The sequence below is a fragment of the Pholcus phalangioides genome, unplaced genomic scaffold (genome assembly GCF_987345545.1).
Source record: "Pholcus phalangioides strain wild (caught in Gottingen) unplaced genomic scaffold, Ppha-v1.0 ptg000016l_1, whole genome shotgun sequence".
Lineage (NCBI taxonomy): Eukaryota > Metazoa > Arthropoda > Arachnida > Araneae > Pholcidae > Pholcus > Pholcus phalangioides.
In genome coordinates, this window is record NW_028301609.1 from 8642502 (window position 1) to 8651509 (window position 9008).

Sequence of the window (9008 nt, forward strand, 5' to 3'; positions counted from 1 at the left end):
AATCATCAACTTAGTTGTGAAAACGTGACAATAAATAAACAAAGTGCAAATTTTTTGCTCGTACTGCGAATCATCGCTCGATAATCGAATCATTTTTTTTTTTTGAAAATTTTTGCTCATTATGCGAATTGCTCGTTAACCGAAGTTCCACTGTATATATAGAAAAAAATATTAAGAGATGTGAAAAAATAGCAAAAATATTTTTCGTAGATGAAAGTGCTAGTGCTGCTCACTTGTTCATTCAAAATTATATACTTGAAAGATAATTATTTAAAGAAGAAATGAATGCAAGATAGAATTTTATGGTATTTTCGGTGTATGTACACTGAAGAGCCAAAAAAACTGGTATACCTGCCTAATACCGTGTAGGGCCCCCCCGCGAGCCCGCACAAGTGCCGCAACACGACGTGGCATGGACTCGACTAATGTCTGAAGTAGTGCTGCAGGTATTTGACACCATGAATCCTGCCGGTCTGTCCATAAATCCGTAGGAGTAAGAGGGGGTGGAGATCTTTACTGAACAGCATGTTGCAAGGCATCCCAGATATGTTCAATAATGTTCATGTCTGGGGATTTAGGTGGCCAGCGGAAGTGTCTAAAGTCAGAAGAGTGTTCCTGGAGCCACTTTGTAGCAATTCTGGACGTGTGGGGTATCGCATTCTCCTGCTGAAATCGTCCAAGTCCGTCGGAATGCACAATGGACATGAATGGGTGCAGGTGATCAGACAGGATGCTTACGTACCTGTCTCCTGTCACAGTCGTATCTAGACGTATCAGGGGTCCCATATCACGCCAACTGCACACGCCCCATACCATCACAGAGCCTCCACCAGCTTGAACATCCCCCTGTTGACATGTAGGGTCCATGGATTCATGAGGTTGTCTCCATACCCGTACACGTCCATCAGCTCGAAGCAATTGGAACCGAGACTCGTCAGACCAGGCAACGTGTTTCCCATCCTCAACAGTCCAATGTGAGGTGTTGTCTGGCCCAGGCGAGGCGTAAAGCTTTGTGTCGTGCAGTCATCAAGGGTACACGAGTGTGCCTTCGGCTCTGAAAGCCCATATCGATGATGTTTCGTTGAATGGTTCGCACGCTGATACTTGTTGATGGCCCAGCATTGAAATCTGCAGCAATTTGCGGAAGGGTTGCACGTCTGTAACGTTTAATGATTCTCGTCAGTCGTCCCGTTCTTGCATGATCTTTTTCCGGCCGCAGCGATGTCGTAGATTTAATTTTTTACCGGATTCCCGATATTCACGGTACACTCGTGAAATGGTCGTACGTGAAAATCCAAATTTCATCGCTACCTCGGAGATGCTATGTCCCATCTCTCGTGCGCCGACTATAACACCACGTTCAAACTCACTTAAATCTCGATAACCCACCATTGTAGCAGCAGTAACCGATCTAACAACTATGCCAGACACTTGTTGTGTTATATAGGCGTTGCCGACCGCAGCGCCGTACTCTGATTGGTTCCATATCTCTTTATTTGCATACGCGTGCCTGTACCAGTTTTTTTGGTTCTTCAGTTTATATTAAAACATTGCAGCACGGGTGCACAAACTCTGGCCCTCGGAAAGGATCCTCTTAGAAAAAGGATCAATAAATGGGGCAACATATTAATACATGCCATAATGTGATGCCACTTAGGTGACCACACTTTTTTCCTTCATAAAAACACGGAAAATCGGGATCGATACGAGGCACTACCAACTATCATAACAAAATTGTCATAGCCGAAAAAAGTTGAAAATCATAGGTCAAATAAAAGAGCAGATGCAAGTAGAATTTAAATTTAGAGGAAAAAAATATTAAAGAGGCAAGGGAAATCGCAAATTATAATGGCAAACATTGTCAAAGATACAGGTCATAAGAAACAGTTTTTAAAAAGTATCGTATTTGCCCTGTGAAGTGCATCATATTTACTCTCTGAAATGTATCATATTTGCCCTCCAAAGTGTATCATACTTGCCCTCTGAAGTGTATCATATTTGCTCTTCTACTTTGCAGCTGAATAAACACCACAAAGATTATGATATTAATATAAACATGAATATAGCCTGAAAGGAAATTTCTTCCCATAAATTTGTATATACATCAATAATAATTGTCTTCATTTTGCAGCAAGTTACAGTTTTTGACCCCAAAAATGTAGGTGTCATAATTTTTTTTAATGTCTTGAGTGCTTTAAATTTCTTAAGAGATAATAGGACACGAAAAGAGGAAGAAACGAGCAATTCAAATACATTTTTTTAGGTTTGGTCAACAATGAAGTGCCTTTCTTTAAGGTGTATCATAATTTCTGCCCTCCTTTTTGAGTGTAACATATTTACCCTACTTGACCCTATATGTATTAATAAAAAAGTAATAAAAGTGTCAATTATTGCCAAACAAATTCTTTCAATAGTTTGTAAAGTTGGTCAATCACAGGAAAATAGGGAGCTGCTGAAATTTTATTAGTCAATCGGTCACTGGTCACACACTCACTCAGTCGCTGATAAAGTTACTTACTTGGTCACTCATTAAAAGTTATGCGCTCGCTCATTTACTCGGCCACTCACTCGTTAGCTTATTAGCTAACTCATTCACTACTTCATAAGGTCACTCACTCGCTAGCTTATTAGCTAACTCATTCACTACTTCATAAGGTCACTCACTCATTAGCTTATTATCTAACTCATTCACTACTTCATAAGGTCACTCACTCGTTCACAACTTCACTCCCTTGCTCAATCCCTTGGTCACCCACTCACTCAGTCACATATTCACTCGCTTGCGCCAATCACACACAACTCGGCCACTTACTCGCTCACACACACATTCACTCTTTTGTTCAATTACTCAGTCCCTCTCTCGCTCACACATTCACTCTTTTGCTCCATCACTCGGTCACTCATTCGCTCACATTCACTCTTTTGTTCAATCAGTGAGTCACTCACTTGCTGACTGTTGAACGAGTTGGCGAATTTTTGCTACCGGTGATTTTTCGTCAGTAAATCGTTTGCCGGTGAAGTTTTCGTCGGGGAATTTTTCTTTCGATAAATTGTTGTCGGAAAATTCCCCAATCTAGGAATTGTTGTCGGGGAATTTTTCTATCAATGAATCGTTGTCGATGATTGCTGTCCCTGAAATCTAAATAATTTTCAAATCGATGTATTTATCGAAAGAGATAGAAAAAACGATTTCACAGCAATAACGAAATTTATAGGAAACAGTAACATCTTATTTTCTATTGTGTATCATCACTCGTCATTCTTTTATCCATTCACATAAGGAAATAAGTAAAGGAAAATAGCTAAAGGATACATGAGGGAAAATGGCTATATACAGCTGTGGTCAAGTACTCCCACAAGACGTGAAGAAGCTGCAAAAGAAGTAAAAATAAAGAAAGAGAGAAAATAGAGGAAATAAGTCGTGAATTTTCTTGCTGAACTTGGAAAGTACGGATATGGCTTTCGGAAACGTTCAAAGACTTTATGGCTTTCAGCTTCCACGAAGAGTTTCTCGGCGTATATCTTTGTCATAAAGACCCAAAAGAAAAGAAAGCAGAGCCGATGCCGTGAAGCTATTGCCAGATTTAATGGCGTGAAATAAATCTACGCTTCATGATTCGAACGAGTAAAGAAACTCTCTTCTGTGTGTGTGTGTGTGTGTCCAGCATTGGGACCAAACCTATCCCATCTTGAACCACCGTCCGGCACCTTTGAGTAGTAGTTATATAGCTATAAAATGGAGTGGCTACGAAAACGTGGTTCCAAGGTCTCGCGTTATAAATGGCCAACGAGTTTTCCTCTCATAGCCGTTATAGATTCAGTTTTGACTGGGACGTACCTTTTTCTTTTATTGTATATTTATAGCTACGTTTTGCCAAGTGAAATATAGTTTTTTTTGTTGTATTGGACGATGTTCGTTATTGGTATTTGTGACATTCATGCTCGTCTATCAGTTATATTATAGGCTGTTGTAAATTGTTTGTTCTTAGGACTATTTCTGCAATTGTTGACTTTGGAAACTTGCTGTCGATTTCAAAAAGTTGACTTCTCAGAGCCGCATTTACATTTCCCTAATTGGAAATTTTTTCCACACAGAAATAATCTACATCAAAGTGAGTTTTTCGATTTTTTCAATGTATACGATCCTTTGGGAAATATAAGACGTTTTGTGTAACCGCACGTCATTTGGGAAATTTTTGGTATTAAAAGTATGTTCCCAAAGTCGACGGTTGAGGAGCGTGTCCGGAAAATTCATCAATTAACAATTCACTGAGTGGAAAATTATGCGTTGGGAAAATTCACCGAAATCAGTTCGACATGAATGAATAAATGAAATCAACCTGTCACTTGAGCTAGCTCACTCTCGCTCACTGACGCAGAATATCACTCAATAAACCATTAGGTAGGACATTCTATTACTCATTCACTGGGCCACCCATTCTGTCACTCACTCACTAAATTACTCATTAGATAGATAGATAGAACCACTCACAACCCCGCATTGATGCAAAACACCTTACTTCCGTTATCTCAAAAGAGGCAGAGTTGTGTCGGAAAAAGTTAGCAAAGATTTAGAGCGGTGCCCCCCCCCCACTTGCCCCGCGCTCGCAAGTATCGAATCACTCGTGACGTTCTCCCCGTGGAGACAGTCATCAACTCGGTGCCCGAGTGGCATGGTGGTAAGATACTCGTCTACCATCGTGAAGGTTGTTGTCTGGGTCCCGGGTTCGAACCCAAGGGAGGATATAGATAAGATATTTTCCCTAACGAACTCGAGGCGACCACCGATAGACAGCGCCTTCACTTCCAACCCATCTCACTAATGGCAGTAAATTGCAATATAGCGATATGGCCAGAGATGGTGTTTGGTGAAGTAGTAGTCATCAACTCGATGCAACGTTCAAGCCATTTAATCACTCATTCACTAAGCAGCTTATTTTATCATTTTCTTGAGGTTGTTCATTATATCACTCATTCACTAGGTTGCTCAATCGCTCACTAGGTTGTTAATTTATATCACTCACTCACCAGATCTCTCACTTGCTCATCACGTCATTCACATGCTCACTAGGTCAATCATTCCTTCACTTGCTCACTCATTAGATCCCCCAGTCTTGCATTGGGTAGCTCATAATGACACTCACTCACTAGGTCACTTACTCTATTTCCATTTCACCCATTCTGCCATTCGCTTACTCACCAGCACTCTAACCACTCTCTCACTCGCTCACTCACTAGATCCTTCATGCTCACTCACCAGCATTAACCACTCAGTAACCCGCTCACTCACTACATCCCTCATGCTCGCTCACCAAAACTAACCACTTCGCCACTCACTAACTACTGTATCATTTACTGATTCACTCACTCAGTCATTCCTAGCTCACTTACTGGCTCACTGATTCATGTCAAACTGTTGTCGATGAATCGTTGGCCGGTGAATTTTCTCCTCGTTTCAATGAACAAACATTGTGAATCAAAATTCTGCAAAAAATATTTTGCGCAAATATTTCTTCAAAAACAGAAAATGTATGTAAAATTTGAAAAAGAAAAATTAAATTAAAATAACGATAAATTCAAATATTAAAACGTATCAACTAAGTCATAATCAACTTTATTCGTTTGATATAGAAAAAAATTGAAATATCAAGTAAAAATTAAATAACAATATCCACATAACAATATTACATTATATTGATAACAACATCAAATAAAAAATTATAAATACTCAAAATAAACAACAATTTATATAACTCGAAACTTAAACGACTATCAAATTAACAGCTATGCGCTTATAATAACAATTATTACTGCCATTATCAAATTTCCGTCACCAAAACAAAACGAATCATCACATTACAAAAATGATCTTCAAACACCATACAGAGAACTGATCTATCAAAACGGTATATGTTTTCCCCATTTACTTACTTACTTACTCACTCTAAAAATATTAATTAGACACATCTGTTAATTAGTTCTTACGCCATCTATTAAGCAGTATTATTCGGAGCACCAACGAGACACGGAGAGGGGATGAGAGAACCATTTGATCCCGGAATCCGTTCGATTCCGGAATAATCTACGAAACTTTTAATTAATTTCGCGGCACGAGAGCTCAAGAAAGAAGTGATTCGGAAATAAATGCGGACCAATTATTAGTTAAATTCAATTATTTTAAAACCGTACACATTTATTCGTGGGGGTAAAGCGATGTTCTTATCTCGAATCTAAAACGAAGCTTCAAATTACTCTTTTTGTCGGAAAATAATAATAATTGAAATATATATATATATATATTCTTTTAGGAAGTTGATAGTGTGATTACAAATTAAATTAAAAAAAAAAAAGTACAGAACTTTATAGCCAGGGTAAAAACTCATTGTTAATTCCTTTTTTTTATTTGTTATTCCAAAAAAACGTAAAAACTAATTAATTTACTCATTAAAATACGTAGCCTGGCCACGCGTGTCGAGGAAATTGGACTTCGTTGGATCTAATTTGTATTCACACCATCTTTTTTTTTCCCTGTTTTATAAATTGTTTTTCTTATCTTAGAAGAATTTGTTGGGAAAAACGATAATTTATGTGTTTTTTATGTAATTTTTTTTTACATCTCTCGTAAGACAATATCGTTTTGAATTTCAATTTATGATGGTTATGGAGGAACTAATTCGGATGCGTATTTGATCGGTTATGTAGATAAATACTAATTAAAAACTAACTCTATGTATGATTGTAATAATTTCCGTGTATAGTATCAGTATTGGTGTTGATAAATTGAAATTGAGAATTTTGTGTTGGTGTCAGTATAGTTTTTATACTGAAATAAATACTAATTTAAAATAAACTAGTGTTTTCTAGATCGATGTTCTTCAATTTTTTTTTTGAGACTGTGGGCCCCGTGGAAATGGGAGAAATAGTTTGTGCAGACCGGAAATAAAGAGGAAAAATTAACTTGCGGGCCGAGAACAAATACATAGAGGAAATAATTTGTGGTCCGCTAAAAAATAAAGTGGTGAACTATTTTGTAGACTGGTTAAATTATAAATTATGACGTAAAAATTTTGGAACGTTAACTAAATAAATAGAAAAGGACAAATTCTAGAAAAATTTTATTCAAATAGCACATAAATAGGAGAAATAATTTGCCGACTGACAAAAGTACAGACAGACGAAACGATTTGAGGACTGGCAAAAATACAAATAGAAGAAATGATTTGCGGACTGGCAAAAATACAGATAGGAGAAATGAGTTGCCAACCTGCAAAAATATACAGATAAAAAATGATTTGATGACTGTCAATAAATTCACATTTCGAAGTATAATTTGCGGACTGGCAGAAAATTCATAAAAAGGAGGGCATAATTTTTGAACCAGTGAAAAATACGTAAATGGGAGAGGAATAACGAAAACTGACACAAAAAATGCGTAAATAACAGAAATAATTTAGGAACTTATACTTCAAGGAAAAAGACGACAAAGAAAACACGATATGCCGGCCTCTTTTTCTTTACCAGATCATGGACTCGCTCCGCTCTGTTCAAAGAAAGATATATGATTTGTGGACAAGCAAAAATATACATACAAAAAACAAAAGACATCCCGTGATTTTTAAACCTGCAAAAAACACATATAATAGAAGGCGCGATTTGGGGATTTACACGCATGCGCGCGCGCGCAAACACACTCAAAATAAATAAATAAACTGTGGAGATAGTTTGCAGACGAACAAAAAATAAATGAATATGAAAACAATTGACTGACTGGCAAAAAACGGAACAGCATGTGTGGGGCCGTTTTGACGCCTAAGAGATATTAACCCCCATCCCGGCAAACATAGTTCGCCATACGGGGTTCCCCGAAGGGAGAATTTATTTTCTCCACAAAAAAAAATAAAAAAAAATTATCATCAACTCTACATCTTACCCCAGGGAGCAACCATTAACAACTCACGAGCAGCAATTTAGTCTCCCTGGGATATATAATAATTACTTCACTCGTATCTTACATTGTAATTATCACACTGTAGATACACATTCGCATATCATCATATGAGTCCGACAATCATTTGATCTTTCAACATAAAAAAAAAAGAAAAAAAAATCTATTCAAAACATCAGGTCAGAGCTGAAATATACAAAAGCAAATCAGCTAACTTTCCACGAGATCGAAGAACACTGCGATACAAGTCACATTTCAGTCAATTTTATGCATTGTAACTTATAGTATTAGATATTATCATATATACGCACTGCAGTACACATGCTATCACGAACTAGAAGATTACATATTTTCGTAAAAAATCAGTATGACATAAATTGAAAAAAACAAAATGAAATTGTAGTACATATTATATTAAAATTTACAGTATAACTCAGCAACACAAAAGCGTTTTGACGCCTAACAATCGGACCCATGCCGGTTGGTCGCCGTCTCCTGGTCGCTTCCAGTCAGCCGGATTATTAGTCTTCATAACGTCTTATTTATTTAATCTCCATTATTTTTGATCGTTCATTTCATTTGTTATTCTTTTTTATTTTCACAATTAATTCCTAATTTTTTTCTTTTTCGTTAATTCATTGTTTTTTTCATTTCATTTACTAATTTACATTTCGAAGGCTTTAACAACTGGATGTTGCGAAGATATATTTCGGAAAGAGAGAAAATTCAACTGCCCCCGCGGGGAATCGAACCCACGTCCTTTCACTTTCCGGGTGAATGCCCTAGACCACTAGACTACAGAGGCACCGAATCTCTCAATCTTTCCTTGGAGCTCGTGTACACTGAAAGGGACCGTAACATGAACGGCCGGACCAGACTCAGGCCAAGCTCACAACTGCTGACGCAACATCTTTCCGAAATATATCTTCGCAACATCCAGTTGTTAAAACCTTCGTATGATAGCGGAGAGTGACGTCATCCTTGTCTAATTTACATTTAGTTATTATTTATTAAATAATCATTATTAATCAATATTATACTGTATATCACATCATTTCTTCAT

The 9008-nt window shown here is 37.4% G+C and overlaps 1 non-coding gene across 1 annotated transcript; it reads right to left on the reverse strand.

Moving 5' to 3' along the window:
- Positions 1-8676: 8676 nt before the first annotated feature.
- TRNAS-GGA (transfer RNA serine (anticodon GGA)) lies at positions 8677-8750 on the reverse strand. The gene has a single exon. It is a non-coding gene; the product is annotated as a tRNA-Ser (tRNA).
- Between the last annotated feature and the right edge of the window lie 258 nt (positions 8751-9008).